Source organism: Lissotriton helveticus, chromosome 10, assembly GCF_964261635.1.
Source record: "Lissotriton helveticus chromosome 10, aLisHel1.1, whole genome shotgun sequence".
Lineage (NCBI taxonomy): Eukaryota > Metazoa > Chordata > Amphibia > Caudata > Salamandridae > Lissotriton > Lissotriton helveticus.
In genome coordinates, this window is record NC_136071.1 from 972,708,668 (window position 1) to 972,728,555 (window position 19,888).

General features: G+C 48.2%; 1 protein-coding gene across 1 annotated transcript in view; it reads right to left on the bottom strand.

Annotated features, from left to right (window-relative positions):
• LRRD1 (leucine rich repeats and death domain containing 1) overlaps positions 1–19,888 on the bottom strand; it is a 234,684-nt gene that overhangs the window by 59,653 nt on the left and 155,143 nt on the right. The gene's annotated exons all lie outside the window — the stretch shown is intronic.

The following is a 19,888-nucleotide window of genomic DNA, read 5'->3' on the forward strand; positions in this document are numbered from 1 at the left end:
TCGTCAGTATACCTGTACAGCGCTGCATTCCCAAGCTAGGTGCAGAAAGCCCGTGGCCTCCAATCCACATCTGTCACATTTATCGTTATCGCGCAGTTTGTACCTGCACAGTTTGACAGGGGTGTAGTACGTGCGGTGCAAGAATTTGTAATGCGTGGAGGGGCGTGGCCAACAGCATGGCCCGATAAGAAGTGACTTTCCGGAGCTCCCGGCGAGCTGCCCATAATCCGCCTTTCAAAATACCCCAGAGCCACCAAAATTGAGTGAGGGTCGTCCTGAAGCGCTTAGACCCCCTACGGACCCCCTACGTGACCCTTACGAACCTGTGCACCGGCTAATCACCGAATCGATCGCGCTGACTCGGGAGGTCTGACGGTGGCAAGATGGCGGGCGTCTAACACGAACCCCGAGGACGGCGCAGATTCCGGGTCCCCGGACCCCGAAACAGACTACAGCATCGGCTGCCCCGGCGAGAGTCCCCCTGGGCGATGCGGCGTGGTCTCCAGACGCCTCGGTGGGACGTCGGCGGGCTCCGGTGGAGCCGATATACTGTACCAACATGGCGCCCGTGGCTGTGGAGAGGCGGTAGGCTGGAACGGAGGCTCTCCAGCGGACGACTGCCGGACCGGGAGGTGAGGGAGCGAGGCGCAACGGCCGTGGGCAGCGAGGAGGACGGAGACAGGGCCCCGGGGGACCGCCCGCATCGCGGAGACGGCGCCTTTACCAAGATGGCGGCTGCCATTGCAAAATAGCGCCCGAGGGTGCTACTGCAGACCAGCGCCGGGACCCCTTCGGATCCTGAACTGAGGGGGTGGCTGTGCTCATTGACCCGGCCCTCCGCCCACGCATAAGGGACTCGCCCCCGTGGGGCCCCCGCACCACCTCCTTCAATAGGGTGCCCTTCCCCCTCCGAGGGAGGGTCTTCAAGCGAGGTCGGGGACTGGGGCGAGGCGAGGGAGCACCCCAGACACCTGAGGAGAGGCGGTCTTGAACATTGAGTGCTATGAATACCACAACCTGCAGCCCTAAGTAGTGGTGGACACGGAAGAGTGACCTGGGCCCTGCATTCGGCTGGCCATTCGACCCGGGGCCCTCGTGGAACAGGACAAAGGCAACAGGCTTCACGACGCCTTCCTCATAAGGAGGTGGAACCACCGTACGTTGTAACGGCCTCAGGAGGACACCTGCATCTACCTCCAGCCAGATAGTGAGAGACCGAGGGGATCGCGAGTGGCCCACGGGGGTAAAGTCGAGACTCTGTACACTATGGGGAAGAAAGACACACTCCCCAAGCCCGCCAAGCAAGGGCCAATGGACAACTTTGCCGCCCCTAAACACTCAGCGGATGCCCTCCACACCACCTCTGGAGCACGGTCCGACACAGATCTCCTGATGGAAGCCATCCAGACGTCACGAGCCGACATCCAGGAATCCCGAGCGGCTCTAGAGGTTAAGATCGGCGAGGTAGGCTCCGAAGTAACACTGCTAAGGCAAGACTTCCGGAACTTGTCAGACAGGATGACCACAGCGGAGACACGTTTGGGTGAGGCCGAAGATTCGATCACGACCCTGAGGAAGGACATGGCAGAACTCAAAGCATCCCATCGCCAACTGATGTGGAAGGTGGATGATCCCGAAAATAGGGCAAGACGCAATAACCTTCGCTTCGTGGGTTTTAGAGAAGGAATTGAAGGAACGAATATGGCAGAATTCCTCCACGCCTGGCTAACCAAAACCTTCCCGACTGTGAGGTTCTCATCCTGCTTCATCATCGAAAGGGCGCACAGGGCCCTCTTGATGAGACCGCCGGAGGGTGCGAGACCCAGACCGATAATCGCAAGGTTCCTTAACTTTGCAGATCGGGATCTGATCCTGCGAGAAGCAAGAAAAATGGGGGAGATCTGTCTGGAAAACGCGACCATTATGATTTTTCCGGACTACAGCCAAGAGGTACAGAAGCAGCGCCGCTCCTTTGACGCAGTGAAGGCGAAATTGCGAGAACTCCATATTTCTTATATGCTCCTCTTCCCGGCAAAGTTGAAGGTCATCTACAAAGAGAAGTCACTTTTCTTCAATCACCCGGAGGATGCCTGGCAATGGCTGGAGGAACGCCCTATACTCCACCAAAGAGAACACCACCGCGCAGACCCCAATGGGAGGTACCTAAAGCACAGAGATTGAAGTCCCGGCGGGCAAGGAGACAAACCCCGGCCACGCCCTACCAAGGACACGGTTCAGGGGGTGCTCGACGTGGACGATCGGCGTCGCGGAAAGAAAGCACCCTGGTGGGATCCAGATACGACTGTTTGCGGAGCAAAGCTCGGTCGGAGGGAGATGATGAAGACGAGACCGGGAATCGGACCTCTTGTGGGGAAGAAGAAGAAGGGGGGTCGCGCTCAATTCACCCGTTGGTAGAGGCGATCCGAGACATGGAACATGACGATTCAGGGCTAAGCAGTGTCCCTGACCCTGACACTCAAGACTCACATTCATGAGTGGGGGTGCACCTGGTTCTTAATGATGGCAGCCCGGCATGGAGGAGCACGCAAGTTGACACGCTCTCTTGTTTAACATGTTTTATTGAGTGTTTTTTCTGTTGTTTTTTTTGAGGGGAGAGATGGGTGGGTGGGCGACAGGCCTACTCCTGCGGACACTTCTGTCCTGTGTTAGGATGCGACTGGATGGGGAGGGAGGTGGGGAGGGGGCGGGAGTGGGGGGTGCCAAGTTGATTCAAGTTGGGGAATGGGGAGGGAGAATTGGGGGGGGGCAATAGTTGAGGAGAGGCAGTGACACGCTTTGAACCTCCACACCACATATACAGGCCCGAGATTAACTCCAGATAATTACCGCTTTTTCGAATGGCGAGTGCCGTAGGCAATCCACAGGGGGGAGATAGGGGAGTAAGCGTCCTGACCTGGAACGTTAACGGTCTGGGCTCTAAGGTCAAGAGAGGATTGGTGAATGCCTACATTAAAAGGGTAGACCCGGATGTTACCTTCCTGCAGGAAACCCATCTCAAGGGTACTCAGTGTGCCTTCATTGCTAGGGGTAGACATAGAGTCCTGGCCCATGCGGGTTATACCTCCGACTCCAGAGGGGTGGCGGTCATCATCAAAAAAACCTCCCCATTCTGCATCACACGCACCTGGATAGATACACAGGGTACATACGCTGGGGTGCAGGGGACCTGGAATAGGCGCACATACACGCTAATCTCGGTATACGCACCGCCCAAACTGCAGGCACGAACGCTCACAGCGTTGGCGAATATCCTACTAGACACTGCGGACGCGGTACAAGTGGTGGGCGGCGATTTCAATGATGTAATGAGTATAGCACAGGACCGTTCCGGGGAGCCGGGTAGGGAGGGGCACCAGACCGCACTATCACGACAGGTGGCTAACTTAGGACTCACGGATGTCTGGAGATGGCTACATCCGACACACCAGGTCTTCTCATATTACTCAGGGGCCCACAGGGTGTTCTCGTGCCTAAACTATATTTTCATGTCCCGACAATACCTGAAGGTAGATGACATTGCAGAATATAAGGCCAGGGGTATATCAGACCACTCGCCGTTATTAGTAAAGGTAGGGCGTACCCGGGACACCGCGAGAGGCTCCTGGCGCCTAGCAGCCTGGGACCTCCAAAACGCAGCCATACTGTGAGGCATTCGCGCAGACATTAACGTTTATATCGCCGAAAATGAAGGGTCGGTGGAGTCGAGTGTCACCTTCTGGGAAGCCCTGAAGCCGGTCCTGCGAGATAGGATACAGGGCAGACTGGGAGACGAAAGGCATAAACTCCAGGCTGAGGTCACGGCCTTGGAACAGACTGTCTTAGGGTGGGAGAGGGAGTATCAGACATCCAAACAGGTCGAGACTCTCAGAAAACTCCTTGACGCCCAGAGGCAATACCGAGAATTGGTGACTAACGAGGCAAAGACCCAATCCCTTGCCACCCTCCATCGTCTCTACAACGTGGGAGACAAGTCTGGCAAACTTTTAGCGTGGCTCAGTAAAAAGGAGCGTGCGGCTCGGTGGGTGGATAGTATTCACGGAGCGGACTGGACACTTGTTAGCACTGATGCGGGGATAGCTGAAGCGTTTGCGGCCCATTATGAACAGTTCTACGCAGCTAGAGACCTAGTGACTTGCGAGGAAGCGCTACAGTACATGGAACAGATAGAACTGCGGGCGCTGTCCTCGGAGGCCCGGGCGGGCTTGGAGGTGGACATAACGACCGACGATATCCGGGAGGCCATCGCCAAGCTGAGGCCGGGAAAAACCCCGGGACCGAATGGTTTCCCGGTTGAATTTTTCAAGCGCTTAGCGGACCTATTGACACGACTTCTTAAAGCCCTCTTTACTGGTGCATACCAAGAGGGGGAGCTCCCCCCAAACCTCGTCATGGCGACGATTGTCCCGATCTATAAGGAGGGCAAGCCACGGGAGGACTGTGCTTCCTACCGCCCTATCTCCCTCCTCAACACGAAGGTGAAATTGTTAGCAACCATCTTAGCAACCCGCCTCAGGGCGGTTATCCGAGACCTCATACACTTAGATCAATCGGGTTTCTTGCCGGACAGGGCGACTAAAATGAATCTCAGACGCACTCATAACTGGCTACAGGAAGTGCGGGGGCGAGATGAACCTCACTGGTTCCTCTCCTTGGACGCCGAAAAAGCTTTTGACGCGGTGCATTGGCCATTTCTTACTGCAGCCCTCCACAGGTTTGGCTTTAGGCCAAACTTTGTGAAATGGGTCCAACTCCTATACTCTACCCCGAAAGCGAAGGTACGGGTGAACCAGACGCTCTCACGCGAGTTTCAGATCCAGAGAGGCACCCGCCAGGGTTGCCCCCTGTCCCCCCTCCTCTTTACACTCACCATAGAAATACTAGCAGCACGGATCCGGCAAAATGTGGACATCTCTGGTTTTACAGGCACTGACACGAATCCGACACAAGAAAAGATCTCACTCTACGCAGATGATGTCTTGCTATATATAACGAAACCAGAGACCACCATCCCAGCGCTATTCCGGGAACTAGAGCACTACGGGAGACAAGCGGGTCATAGAATTAATTGGCATAAATCGATTCTATATGACCCGGGGGGACGGGACCGGTGGGGTAGGCTACCAGAGAGACGGCTAACAGCGGCTGACGGCTTCCAATACCTTGGGATATACATAACCCTGGATAGGACCATATCGTTCCAAAGGAACTTGGGACGGATCATGCTGAATGCAGTGGCGGATATGGACCGCTGGAGACAGCTCCCACTCACACTCCTGGGCCGAGCGGCTATGTATAAAATGATAACCCTACCAAAATTTCTCTACGCATTACAGAACGAATACTACCCACTCCCGACTGGGGTCTTCGCTAAGATCCATGCCGACTTACAATCCTTTCTTTGGCTAGGCAAACACCCCAGGGTGGCCCTGCTTACACTCCAGAGACACCAGTACAGTGGGGGGATCTCGCTACCTAACCTGGAGGCATACTATTGGGCGGAACATTTGATACCCATTAACGACTGGCTGCACGCCCCGGCGGACCACTCGACGTATGCCCTAGAGAGAGACAAAATGTCATCACACAATATAATGCACTACCTTTATGGTGGCATTAGAAGGGCCCCGCTCCTCCCGGCGACGTCTCTCACACTCGCCGCATGGACTAAGGCCACGAAACGTATGGGGTGGGAAAAGAAGCCCACGCGACAAACCCCGTTGTGGCACTGCCGCTGGCTGGCTGAACTGAACAAACTACGCGGCTTTCAAAGGTGGGACGACATCGGCATCTCCACCATAGGAGACGTGATAGCCAAGGGAGAGCTGAAGTCCTTTCAGGCTCTTAAAAATGAGTTTGGCCTCCATAACACACAGCACTTCAAATACATTCAACTAAGACACGCATGGCGAGCCCAAAACATCACGCTTGCCGACATCCCGGAATACGCACCATTGGAGGGACGGCTTCTCCAGGAGCAGATACCGGGGCAGGCGGTCTCCTTAACCTACAAAACCTTGACGAACAATATGCTGGGTGACCTGGCAAAACTTAGAGAGAGGTGGGAGGCAGAGGTGGGTGAGATGGAAGACGTACACTGGGAAATAGCGCTGATGCATCCCCGGAAGGTGGCGATCAAGTCGAGACTGCGTCTTATTCAGTTTAATGTGCTCCATAGGACCTACTATGACAGACTGCAACTTAGTAAAATGGGGAAAGTGGATGACCCGCGGTGTCTTAGATGCTACCAATGCGATGGGGAGTTTTACCACACGATCTGGGCATGTGACGTAATTCAAACCTATTGGGCACAGGTCTTCAGGGAGCTGGAGGAAGTTTTGGGGGCTCCGATCCCCCGGGACCCCAAGTTGGCATTGCTAGGTATGACCTCGGAGGTGGATCTGACACGCCCACTCACCATTTTCCCCGTCCTGGCCCTGGTGGTAGCGAAAAGGGACATTGCTAAGTATTGGGGGGTACCGGAACCTCCGGGACTGGAGGAATGGCGAAGGGGACTGGACCTGTATATGGCAGCCAAGAGAGTGACTTACAAGGCGAGGGGATGCCCCAAGAAATTTCGAAAAGTTTGGTCCAAGTGGCGACACCATCACGGGTTGGAGGGAGGGATGTAGGGGAGGGGGATCTAGGTATGGGTCACGGTGAGAATTTTGACGCTGATGGTATGGATGAGGTGCAACAGGATGACCAAGATGGGTGCCACAGGGCACTGGGTATCCGAATCACCGAACTGTGAAGAAATCTTTGGACTTTATGGGGGGGGGGGGGGAAGAAGTGAAATTGCTGCTGTCTTCTTGCCTGTAATGTTGAGTTTGAAAAATGCAAATAAAAAAAAAAAAAAAAAATTAAAATAATTTGTAATGCGTGATGCGTAAGCGACTACTAGAGGAAATTTGTTCTGGCTGAGTGCAACAGTAGACCCATTGTTTGTCAATTATTTCCTGTCCCATGTCTATAGTCCACCTGTATCTAGCAGTGCATTGAGCTGAAGTTTGAGTGGTATATAGCCCATGGTATAATATAGATACCAAATAAAAAAGATAACAAGAGAGCGAGGAAAAAATATGGGGGTGCGTCCTCTTCCCCAAAATACTATAAGAAGCAACGTGGACAAACCCACAAATAAGTGTTACCACTTGCGTTGACTCAATATCATGTAGCATTGTACAGACATCCAATGGATTTGTAAAAATACCCCTCACCCACCAACCTAGTTGGTGGCATGCTTCATCATTGGGGTCCCAGCTGGGTTGCCAAATTCAACCCAGCTGTGCTACAACGCCTGACAACAGCGGAGCTGGTTTTTTTGGTTCAGTGAGGCGAGTCCTCTGGGAGTTGGGTGCTCAGAGAGTGGTGGGATTAAAAATGTCTCTAAGAAGTGCCCAAACGAAAAACTTTATTTAAAGGGTCTTAGGACATGGTTAAAAATAAAGATAGGGTGTAGTGAAGATAAAAATGTTACTTCAATATCCCTTAGATATAGGTCAACATGTTTCAGCCTTCTACGATGGTCGTAAGGCTTTCTTCAGGACCGTAGTTTGAAAAATAGTGAGGTGGCTACAAAAGTGGAGGTAGCCACATGAGTGCAATACCAGCACACACGCTAAAGTGTGCAGTGTATGTAGTGGGCAAATCATACTTACGGACCCACTTAATGGTTGAAATTTCAGCCAAGTTTAAAAGGAGCAGACGGATCCTGCAAGGGGGAGCATCCTGTAGTCAACCATTCGTCAAGGATGGTCTCCCGCTATTCAAACGTGTTATGTGCTTAACAGGATCCCGCTGGTAACAGGGAATCTGACATATAGAAAAATGTCCATGGGAGAGGGCGTCTTTTTAGAAAACAACTGCTGCATGGTGTGGAACTAGCCATTTAAATAAAGATTCCTCCAACAGGTAATATTGAACTTAGCTTTAGTCTTTTTCAAAGCCCCTTCTTGTAATACTGTCATCTTTGGGTGATACACCAAGGGAACTAAAGGTGAGTACAGCATAGGTGCTTGCATACGTCTAGCAATGCACGGGCATGTTATGATCCAATATCTATTTAAAGTGAATCCAAATGTGCACAGCTGTGCAATCTTTTCCTACTTCCTACTTCTTTTGTGGTTTCAAGCATACCCAAATAAACACAAGGGACTCATCCCTACCTGCAACCTACAAAGCAGTGCCACTCCTTTTACTACCAATATGATCCCACCTCATTCTCACTCCCCAGCCTAACCACTCTCTCTCATCCCATGGTACCCATTCCCACCCACCACTGCCTCTCCCCTTTCATCCTCCCTCATCAACTCTTACTCTGATCACAACGCTGGCATGCTCAACTCTTACCCAGCCTTCCTTCCACCGTTCTAACCCTTATCTTCACCCATTCTCTACTTTACTGCCTCTTGAACACCCCCACCTCCATCCTAGCCTTCCCGTCATAGCCCTCATCTTCCTAGCCCCTCAAATACCCTCAGGATGTCCACACATATCTTATTACTCTCTCTGCTCCTCCTTTTCCTGGTCTCTCCTCACCACCCCATCTCCACTACTTCCTATTCCACTTCTCTCACTGACTGCCCTAACCTGACCTGTCACCCCACTCTGTGCTACCCATTCACCAACCTCTCACCCGCTCCATCCATAAATCTATCACTGGACCGTCCTCGCTCCTACTTGCTATGACTTCATCTAAATTCATCGCCCCTTTCTTCTTCACACATCTTTCACTGGTTTGAAATGAGAAGGTGGTGGAATCATAGAGTTGTGCACTAGGGAGATACATGTTCACTGTGTTTGTGTCATGGACAAGCTTCGCCAGTGCCACAACTACTCCGGCTTGAGGTGGTCAGGCAGCGGATGACATAGCAGGGATATAGAGCTGAAGCCCAGCAGAAGATGACAGTACTGGTTTGGGTGGTAGGTGATAATGGGGTAAACCCTTGGTTCACCGACCTGGGTCAGTAGGTAGTTACAAAAAGAAGTGGTCGGTTACACAACATATTAATAGAGTTCATTTCATCAGTAAATATTTCAAAGGTACACAACAGTCATGTCAGAACAAAACTGAATTTAATTCAGCTGTAAACAGTGGTATTCAATTTATACACAGTTATATAGTATTTGATTCATACATTACATAACGTGGAATTTGGTCATTATTCAAAATAGTGCTCAATGAGTGTAAAAGGAGGGGTTCCAGATTCAGTAGGGTAGGGGTGGTTGGAATAGATTGAGGGACAAAGAAAAGGAATTGTGTCCTGTAAACAATTCAAAATTAATCTTGAAGCATTTCCTGTCTATAAAAGATCACTCTGTTCCCTATACAAACAATACACGAAGACCAAAAATGGCAAATCCTAGCGTGACGTGTATGTTGTAGAGTAATGTTGTCGACGTTTCGACCCCAGTCATAAGGGCGAGTGAATCCTCAGTTTAGGGTCTTCATCAGGACAGTGAGGATAGAGTTACTGAGCACCTACGGGAATAGATACATATATCACTCAATAGGGTGAAATTAAAAACTATAAAAAGGGCATCAATGATTCCTATATTCGTGTACCTACATTGAGTCAGGCGTAACATGGAGTCCCACCTCGGTTGAAGACTTGCGCCGTTGTCGGTGTTCTGTGAAAGAACATTTGACATTTAGGAAGGTTGGGGTCGGGCAGGTCAAGGAGGAGACACCCCACACAGGAGATGCCCCTACTTACTAGATTCTTTGAAATTGGCCGCCTTGGGTAGATGCTGGCAGTTCCAGATTGGGAAAAGGCGTGGGTTCTGTGGATAAAAATATATATATCCATGTATCTCTATGCCATTGGCAGGAGTGCACAGTGTTCCAAAACCAGAGGGAAATCCTAGGCTTTAAAGAGGAAGAACTTACTTGAAAATATTCCTTAATTTCGTTATTGTTGGTGTGTTGTCAGTCCAGCACCAACTAAACGAATTAGTCTGTGAAAAGTTTCTCACATCATCTGTGAAAAAACCAAAATACACAGTGAGAATCATTGTATGGAACTTGCTAAACGGGCTACACTATGATCATAAAGAGTTCACTTAAATCAATCTAGCAGCCAGGCGAGTAGTCCTAACTCCATCTACTCCGGAGGCAGGAGGGGACCTCAACGTATAATAAAGCACCTCAAGTGCGGTGACATAGATTGCAGCGTTAAGGGATCTGGTGTTGCTAGGATACCAGAATGCTAGGGTATCAAAAAACGCCATGCGTCTAACAATAGATCGGGGTTTATTAAAGAAATAAGCGAGACCTCGAGTACGAGGACACTCTAATCAAGTTATTTTAAAGCTCCATGCGGATGAATATAGGTAGCGCTAATGGAATTAGAGCCGTACAGGGCGATCACTACAGCCTCTTTGTATTCCGTATCTGTTCCAAGCTGGAGTGACTCCGCGGCATGAAAAGCCGGCGTCCATATCGAAAGCCTCTGATAAAGAGTTCACTTAAATCAATCTAGCAACCAGGCGAGTATTCCTAACTCCATCTATTCTGGAGGCAGGAGGGGACTTCAAAGTATAATAAAGCACCTCAAGTGCGGTGACATAGATTGCAGCGTTACGGGATCTGGTGTTGCTAGGATACCAGAATGCTAGGGTATCAAAAAAACGCCCTGCGTCTAAAAATAGATCGGGGTTTTTTAAGGAAATAAGCGGGACCTCGGGTACGAGGACACTCTAATCAAGTTATTTTAAAGGTCCAGTATAGGTAGCGCTAATGGAATTCGAGCCCTGCAGGGCGATCACTACAGCCTCTTTGTATTCCGTACCTGTTCCGTGCTGGAGTGAATCCGCGGCATGGAAAGCCGGCGTCCACATCAGAAGCCTCTGATATCCTAGACGCTGGAGGCGTGTCTAAAGGGGCGTGCCCAAGTGCCTCGCGGTGCCGGCGCTGGATGCTGCTACCGCCTGCGGGGTCAAACTGCGCGTGCGCGCCGGTGGAGACACTCGTCCGTGTGCGCGAGTGTCTGATGTCTCGGCGTGTGTACAGACACCCAAAATTCCATATGGAAAGTTATATCCGGATATTGACATCCATCAATGAAATATTGACTGTTTAAGCACATATAGTTTCTGACGTTCCCATATATACTCGCTGTTGGAAAAGCGATGTACCTCAGGTAATATGTACCACAGGGGGAGGCTATTCACACAGACGTGTCCACCCTTAGTCCAGAAAGATATTACGGGTACTTCGCCACCAGTTTGACATTGGTAAGGCTGACTGCACGAGAGATCACCATGGCATAGGGGTCTATCAAATGTAGAAAGCCGATAGTGCCACCAGTTGAAAGCAAGTCACATATCCCAGTATTAAACCCATTTGTTATTCAAATTGCATTATTAAACATTATCTAAGTGTTAAACAGTATTAAACACAGAGTTCTAAGTTGCTATTACTGGACATTATCTTAGTGGATTGTGAGTCCTAAGGGGTCCTTGATTATTAATTTCCTTCAAATGAGACATATCCTGGTGAACCCTTTCTGTACATACAGCATTTACAAAAATCAGGGATCAGCTGATAGTCCCGCTAGCTGGGAGTAGGTAGCATCAAGTTCATTAAGGCCATTCTCCACAGTGTCCAGTGGAGAAGCGTGGCTCAGTGGTTAGAGGCGGCAAACCCGGAAGCTGAGATCGGCCGTGGACCAGGGTTCGATTCCCCACCTCGGCGGGTCTCGGGCTCCAAAAATTCCACGGACTCGACAATTCTCGCTCTGGTGCCTACTCAACTCACGGGGTCACACTCTGCGACTCTGGGCAATAGCTTGCTTAATCTCCACTATGGCCCCTTGCGGCGGGATGCCTGGCTTTCACCTTGTGGACACCCTGCCGGGGTTTCTCACAGGGGAATACCAGGACGGGTTCCCTAAGCAAGCGCCGGGACGCTTACGGGCAGCCGTGCGCTTTACAAGTCCAATACATTTACATTTACATTACATTTACATCCAGAGTGTACATCCATTTACATTCACGCAAATTAAGTAGCGAATTCAAATCACCACCTCTGGGTCCAATCTCAATTTTCTCAACTACCAGCCATTTGAAGGATTCTGGAGTGTGGGCTTTGGACATAAAATGTTCTACCAGGGGGGAGCCCGGTGTCTGGCACCTTATCCGACTACAGTGTTGGAGAATGCGTTTCTTTACATGTTGTTTTGTCTGTCCAATATATACAAGATCACAAGGACATATAATGGCGTAGATAACACCACTTGTATTACAATTAGTCATTGTTTTGAGATTCACCTTATGGTTCCGATATTCCCAAGCCTTGGTCTCTAAAGTGAGTGGGCAGGCTTTACACTTGGTGCATTTAAAATGACCTACTACTAGGGGAAGATTCCAGATACTTTGTAGGGTCGGAGGAGCTGGTGTTTCTAGAAAAGAACAGACCACTTTGTCTCTGATATTTTTTGCCTTTTTGAAAGCGTGCATAGGAAGTTCTTTGTGGTTGAAGACATCTGCTACCATCTCCCAGTGTTTATTGACTGCCTTCTTGATCAAGTTACTTTTTGTGCAGAATGTGGTGACACAGACAATCCTATCTGGATTGGCAAAACGTTCTTTAGGTTGGAGCAGATCTTCCCGAGGACTAAACCAGGCCCTCTTTCTCGCCCTTGTCACTAATCGTCTCGGGTATCCCCTTTCCATCAATCTACCGATCAGACGATCAGATTCTGAAAAATAATCTTCTTTGAGTGAGCAATTCCTCCTCACACGGAGGAACTGGCCGAAAGGCAGATTGTCACGGAGACTACGTGTGTGGTGGCTTGAATATCGTAGTAGACTGTTCCTTTCCGTGGGTTTTCGGTAGAGGGTGGTGTGGAGATGATCATTTTGAACTTTGATGCTGATATCTAAGAAATCAATCGAAGTTCTACTCATGTTCATGGTAAATTGAATGTCTTGGGATTGGGTGTTAAGCCATGTAAAGAATGAATTCAATTCATCTTCTCCTCCTGTCCACAACATCAGCACATCATCGATGTACCGTCGCCACATCCAAATGTTGTTTTCATATGGATTTCTAGGTGATAGGATGTGGTCCTGTTCAAATTCCGCCATGTATAGTATGGCTAGGTCAGGAGCAAAGGCTGCCCCCATCGCTACTCCCTTACTCTGGAAGAAGTATTCATCCTGGAAAACGAAGACGTTTTTCTTCATTGCTACCTCTAGGAGCTCGATGATAAAGTCCGTTGGTACTTGAGGTGGTTGGATTCTCCTATCCAGTACTTTTCTCATTGTTGCCAATGCTGGGTCTTGAGGGATGCTGGTATAAAGTGACACTATGTCTAGTGTCACTAGTAGTTATATATCCTGGTCAAATTTAACATTGTCAACTTGATTGATAATTTGCATGGTGTCCCGGACGTAGGTTGGGGATGCCAACCGCCAGTGGTTTCAAGAAGGTGTCTATATATTTGCACAGTGGTTCTAGCAACGAGCCACATCCCGAAACAATGGGGCGTCCCGGTGGTTTTGTCATACTCTTGTGGATCTTGGGTAACGTATAGATCGTTGGGGTTCTTGGCTGTGCAACATTCAGGAACTCATGTTCCTTGGTACTAAGAAAGCCTGAATCTTTTCCTCTCCCTGTGATATCCTGGATCTGTTTTCTGATATCCCTGGTGGGATTCGTGCGACTGACTGTGTAGCTTACCCCATCTCGCAGTTGGGTATATATTTCCTCTTTATAATGTTGGACATCCTGAAGAACAATCGCCCCACCCTTGTCCGCAGGTTTTATCACGAGGAGTTTATTGTTCCTCAAAGTTTCCAGTGCTTGTCGTTCGCCTTGGGTGATGTTATGTTGTACATAGGAGCGGGTGGTGCAAACGTTCATCACATCTCTCATCACCATACTTTCATAAGCAAGGATCCTATGTGGTGTCTGATGAGCTGGTGGCACTATCGGCTTTCTACATTTGATAGACCCCTATGCCATGGTGATCTCTCGTGCAGTCAGCCTTACCAATGTCAAACTGGTGGCGAAGTACCCGTAATTTCTTTCTGGACTAAGGGTGGACACGTCTGTGTGAATAGCCTCCCCCTGTGGTACATATTACCTGAGGTACATCGCTTTTCCAACAGCGAGTATATATGGGAACGTCAGAAACTATATGTGCTTAAACAGTCAATATTTCATTGATGGATGTCAATATCCGGATATAACTTTCCATATGGAATTTTGGGTGTCTGTACACACGCCGAGACATCAGACACTCGCGCACACGGACGAGTGTCTCCACCGGCGCGCACGCGCAGTTTGACCCCGCAGGCGGTAGCAGCATCCAGCGCCGGCACCGCGAGGCACTTGGGCACGCCCCTTTAGACACGCCTCCAGCGTCTAGGATATCAGAGGCTTCTGATGTGGACGCCGGCTTTCCATGCCGCGGATTCACTCCAGCACGGAACAGGTACGGAATACAAAGAGGCTGTAGTGATCGCCCTGCAGGGCTCGAATTCCATTAGCGCTACCTATACTGGACCTTTAAAATAACTTGATTAGAGTGTCCTCGTACCCGAGGTCCCGCTCATTTCCTTAAAAAACCCCGAACTATTTTTAGACGCAGGGCGTTTTTTTGATACCCTAGCATTCTGGTATCCTAGCAACACCAGATCCCGTAACGCTGCAATCTATGTCACCGCACTTGAGGTGCTTTATTATACTTTGAAGTCCCCTCCTGCCTCCAGAATAGATGGAGTTAGGAATACTCGCCTGGTTGCTAGATTGATTTAAGTGAACTCTTTATCAGAGGCTTTCGATATGGACGCCGGCTTTTCATGCCGCGGAGTCACTCCAGCTTGGAACAGATACGGAATACAAAGAGGCTGTAGTGATCGCCCTGTACGGCTCTAATTCCATTAGCGCTACCTATATTCATCCGCATGGAGCTTTAAAATAACTTGATTAGCGTGTCCTCGTACTCGAGGTCTCGCTTATTTCTTAAATAAACCCCGATCTATTGTTAGACGCATGGCGTTTTTTTATACCCTAGCATTCTGGTATCCTAGCAACACCAGATCCCTTAACGCTGCAATCTATGTCACCGCACTTGAGGTGCTTTATTATACGTTGAGGTCCCCTCCTGCCTCCGGAGTAGATGGAGTTAGGACTACTCGCCTGGCTGCTAGATTGATTTAAGTGAACTCTTTATGATCATAGTGTAGCCCGTTTAGCAAGTTCCATACAATGATTCTCACTGTGTATTTTGGTTTTTTCACAGATGATGTGAGAAACTTTTCACAGACTAATTCGTTTAGTTGGTGCTGGACTGACAACACACCAACAATAACGAAATTAAGGAATATTTTCAAGTAAGTTCTTCCTCTTTAAAGCCTAGGATTTCCCTCTGGTTTTGGAACACTGTGCACTCCTGCCAATGGCATAGAGATACATGGATATATATATTTTTATCCACAGAACCCACGCCTTTTCCCAATCTGGAACTGCCAGCATCTACCCAAGGCGGCCAATTTCAAAGAATCTAGTAAGTAGGGGCATCTCCTGTGTGGGGTGTCTCCTCCTTGACCTGCCCGACCCCAACCTTCCTAAATGTCAAATGTTCTTTCACAGAACACCGACAACGGCGCAAGTCTTCAACCGAGGTGGGACTCCATGTTACGCCTGACTCAATGTAGGTACACGAATATAGGAATCATTGATGCCCTTTTTTATAGTTTTTAATTTCACCCTATTGAGTGATATATGTATCTATTCCCGTAGGTGCTCAGTAACTCTATCCTCACTGTCCTGATGAAGACCCTAAACTGAGGATTCACTCGCCCTTATGACTGGGGTCGAAACGTCGACAACATTACTCTACAACATACACGTCACGCTAGGATTTGCCATTTTTGGTCTTCGTGTATTGTTTGTATAGGGAACAGAGTGATCTTTTATAGACAGGAAATGCTTCAAGATTAATTTTGAATTGTTTACAGGACACAATTCCTTTTCTTTGTCCCTCAATCTATTCCAACCACCCCCTACCCTACTGAATCTGGAACCCCTCCTTTTACACTCATTGAGCACTATTTTGAATAATGACCAAATTCCACGTTATGTAACGTATGAATCAAATACTATATAACTGTGTATAAATTGAATACCACTGTTTACAGCTGAATTAAATTCAGTTTTGTTCTGACATGACTGTTGTGTACCTTTGAAATATTTACTGATGAAATGAACTCTATTAATATGTTGTGTAACCGACCACTTCTTTTTGTAACTACCTACTGACCCAGGTCGGTGAACCAAGGGTTTACCCCATTATCACCTACCACTCTCACGTGCAGGTACACACCTGCGAGGGTATTTGTTCTATTTATAAATCACTAATTAGGGTATACCATGAGTGAACGTGAAACCCTATCATATACTGAAGAATACATTAAAAATCTTTTGGAAGGAGAATCAGGGCAGGCTTTTCTATCTACAAAGACCACACTTTTAGACCAATCACTGAATGAAAAGATCATCAAGTTGGAGAGACTTGAGAAAAAATTAGTTCGGACCAGACTCCATGGATATGCCTTAACTCAATATCTACAGGCGAATATAATACCTACTGGACTACAAGTCAGGAATGAACCAGCGATTTTTGTAGATAACCCCAAATTCAAGGAGGGATTTAGTTTTGTGGCCAATACTTGCTCACGCCACTGGATGGTGTTGGGCATAGACACAGCCAAAACACAGGTGGAAACTTTGATGAAAGAGATCGACTCACTTAAGGCGGAGATCAAGAGCCACAGTGCATTTGCCAATGCACGAGATACACTAGAGAAACTGGAAAAAACCCTTGATGATTTTGATATTGAAGCTCAATCTAAAAAACTTGATAAACTGAGCAAGGACATCGCTAACTACGATAAGAAGAAGACCTATCCCTATCTGGCGGACGATTATTTCAACCAAGACACCCAAGGAAGATTTACCAACAGGGGGAGGGGAGGATATCGAGGGAGGAGAAAATTTACTAATTTTTCGGATTCCTCATATAGCTCAGGAAGCGACTCTGGTACACCGGGACCTACCCCATACGACGGTTACCAGGACCAATGGTACCAACCCCAACCAGAATGGCAGCCTTTTTTAGGGGGGCCCACATGGCGACCGCCCAGAGGAAGAGGCAATTACCCGAACAGAGGCAGAGGACAGACCTGGCCAACCCGGGCAAGAGGTGGGAGCAACCAACGACAATGGGAAGGTGGACACCCTCAAGACAATCCACAGAAACAAGTCCGTTTCCAACCAGAGGGACATGGAGAAATCAGTACAAGACGCAAAACGTACAGATGGTGATAGAATCCAGTCCCATAGTAAATCTGTCACAACATGTTTTGACATCCGAAGAGTCCAGCGTGTTGAACAAGGGTTTGTCATTTGTACCTACTTCCTACCCCAATCAGTTCAACATACGATCTGAGCTAACTCGTTTCTTCAGGAAGATCCGATTAAAGCATTTCTTTTTGAATTCTCCACCCACGACTACAACTTCAGTGACTGGATTAAGACCCCCCTCGACGTTCACCCCCAAGGCTCATCAGACACCACATAGGATCCTTGCTTATGAAAGTATGGTGATGAGAGATGTGATGAACGTTTGCACCACCCGCTCCTATGTACAACATAACATCACCCAAGGCGAACGACAAGCACTGGAAACTTTGAGGAACAATAAACTCCTCGTGATAAAACCTGCGGACAAGGGTGGGGCGATTGTTCTTCAGGATGTCCAACATTATAAAGAGGAAATATATTCCCAACTGCGAGATGGGGTAAGCACGAATCCCACCAGGGATATCAGAAAACAGATCCAGGATATCACAGGGAGAGGAAAAGATTCAGGCTTTCTTAGTACCAAGGAACATGAGTTCCTGAATGTTGCACAGCCAAGAACCCCAACGATCTATACGTTACCAAAGATCCACAAGAGTATGACAAAACCACCGGGACGCCCCATTGTTTCGGGATGTGGCTCGTTGCTAGAACCACTGTGCAAATATATAGACACCTTCTTGAAACCACTGGCGGTTGGCACCCCAACCTACGTCCGGGACACCATGCAAATTATCAATCAAGTTGACAATGTTAAATTTGACCAGGATAAACAACTACTAGTGACACTAGACATAGTGTCACTTTATACCAGCATCCCTCAAGACCCAGCATTGGCAACAATGAGAAAAGTACTGGATAGGAGAATCCAACCACCTCAAGTACCAACGGACTTTATCATCGAGCTCCTAGAGGTAGCAATGAAGAAAAACTTCTTCGTTTTCCAGGATGAATACTTCTTCCAGAGTAAGGGAGTAGCGATGGGGCAGCCTTTGCTCCTGACCTAGCCATACTATACATGGCGGAATTTGAACAGGACCACATCCTATCACCTAGAAATCCATATGAAAACAACATTTGGATGTGGCGACGGTACATCGATGATGTGCTGATGTTGTGGACAGGAGGAGAAGATGACTTGAATTCATTCTTTACATGGCTTAACACCCAATCCCAAGACATTCAATTTACCATGAACATGAGTAGAACTTCGATTGATTTCTTAGATATCAGCATCAAAGTTCAAAATGATCATCTCCACACCACCCTCTACCGAAAACCCACGGAAAGGAACAGTCTACTACGATATTCAAGCCACCACACACGTAGTCTCCGTGACAATCTGCCTTTCGGCCAGTTCCTCCGTGTGAGGAGGAATTGCTCACTCAAAGAAGATTATTTTTCAGAATCTGATCGTCTGATCGGTAGATTGATGGAAAGGGGATACCCGAGACGATTAGTGACAAGGGCGAGAAAGAGGGCCTGGTTTAGTCCTCGGGAAGATCTGCTCCAACCTAAAGAACGTTTTGCCAATCCAGATAGGATTGTCTGTGTCACCACATTCTGCACAAAAAGTAACTTGATCAAGAAGGCAGTCAATAAACACTGGGAGATGGTAGCAGATGTCATCAACCACAAAGAACTTCCTATGCACGCTTTCAAAAAGGCAAAAAATATCAGAGACAAAGTGGTCTGTTCTTTTCTAGAAACACCAGCTCCTCCGACCCTACAAAGTATCTGGAATCTTCCCCTAGTAGTAGGTCATTTTAAATGCACCAAGTGTAAAGCCTGCCCACTCACTTTAGAGACCAAGGCTTGGGAATATCGGAACCATAAGGTGAATCTCAAAACAATGACTAATTGTAATACAAGTGGTGTTATCTACGCCATTATATGTCCTTGTGATCTTGTATATATTGGACAGACAAAACAACATGTAAAGAAACGCATTCTCCAACACTGTAGTCGGATAAGGTGCCAGACACCGGGCTCCCCCCTGGTAGAACATTTTATGTCCAAAGCCCACACTCCAGAATCCTTCAAATGGCTGGTAGTTGAGAAAATTGAGATTGGACCCAGAGGTGGTGATTTAAATTCGCTACTTAATTTGCGTGAATGTAAATGGATGTACACTCTGGACACTGTGGAGAATGGCCTTAATGAACTTGATGCTACCTACTCCCAGCTAGCGGGACTATCAGCTGATCCCTGATTTTTGTAAATGCTGTATGTACAGAAAGGGTTCACCAGGATATGTCTCATTTGAAGGAAATTAATAATCAAGGACCCCTTAGGACTCACAATCCACTAAGATAATGTCCAGTAATAGCAACTTAGAACTCTGTGTTTAATACTGTTTAACACTTAGATAATGTTTAATAATGCAATTTGAATAACAAATGGGTTTAATACTGGGATATGTGACTTGCTTTCAACTGGTGGCACTATCGGCTTTCTACATTTGATAGACCCCTATGCCATGGTGATCTCTCGTGC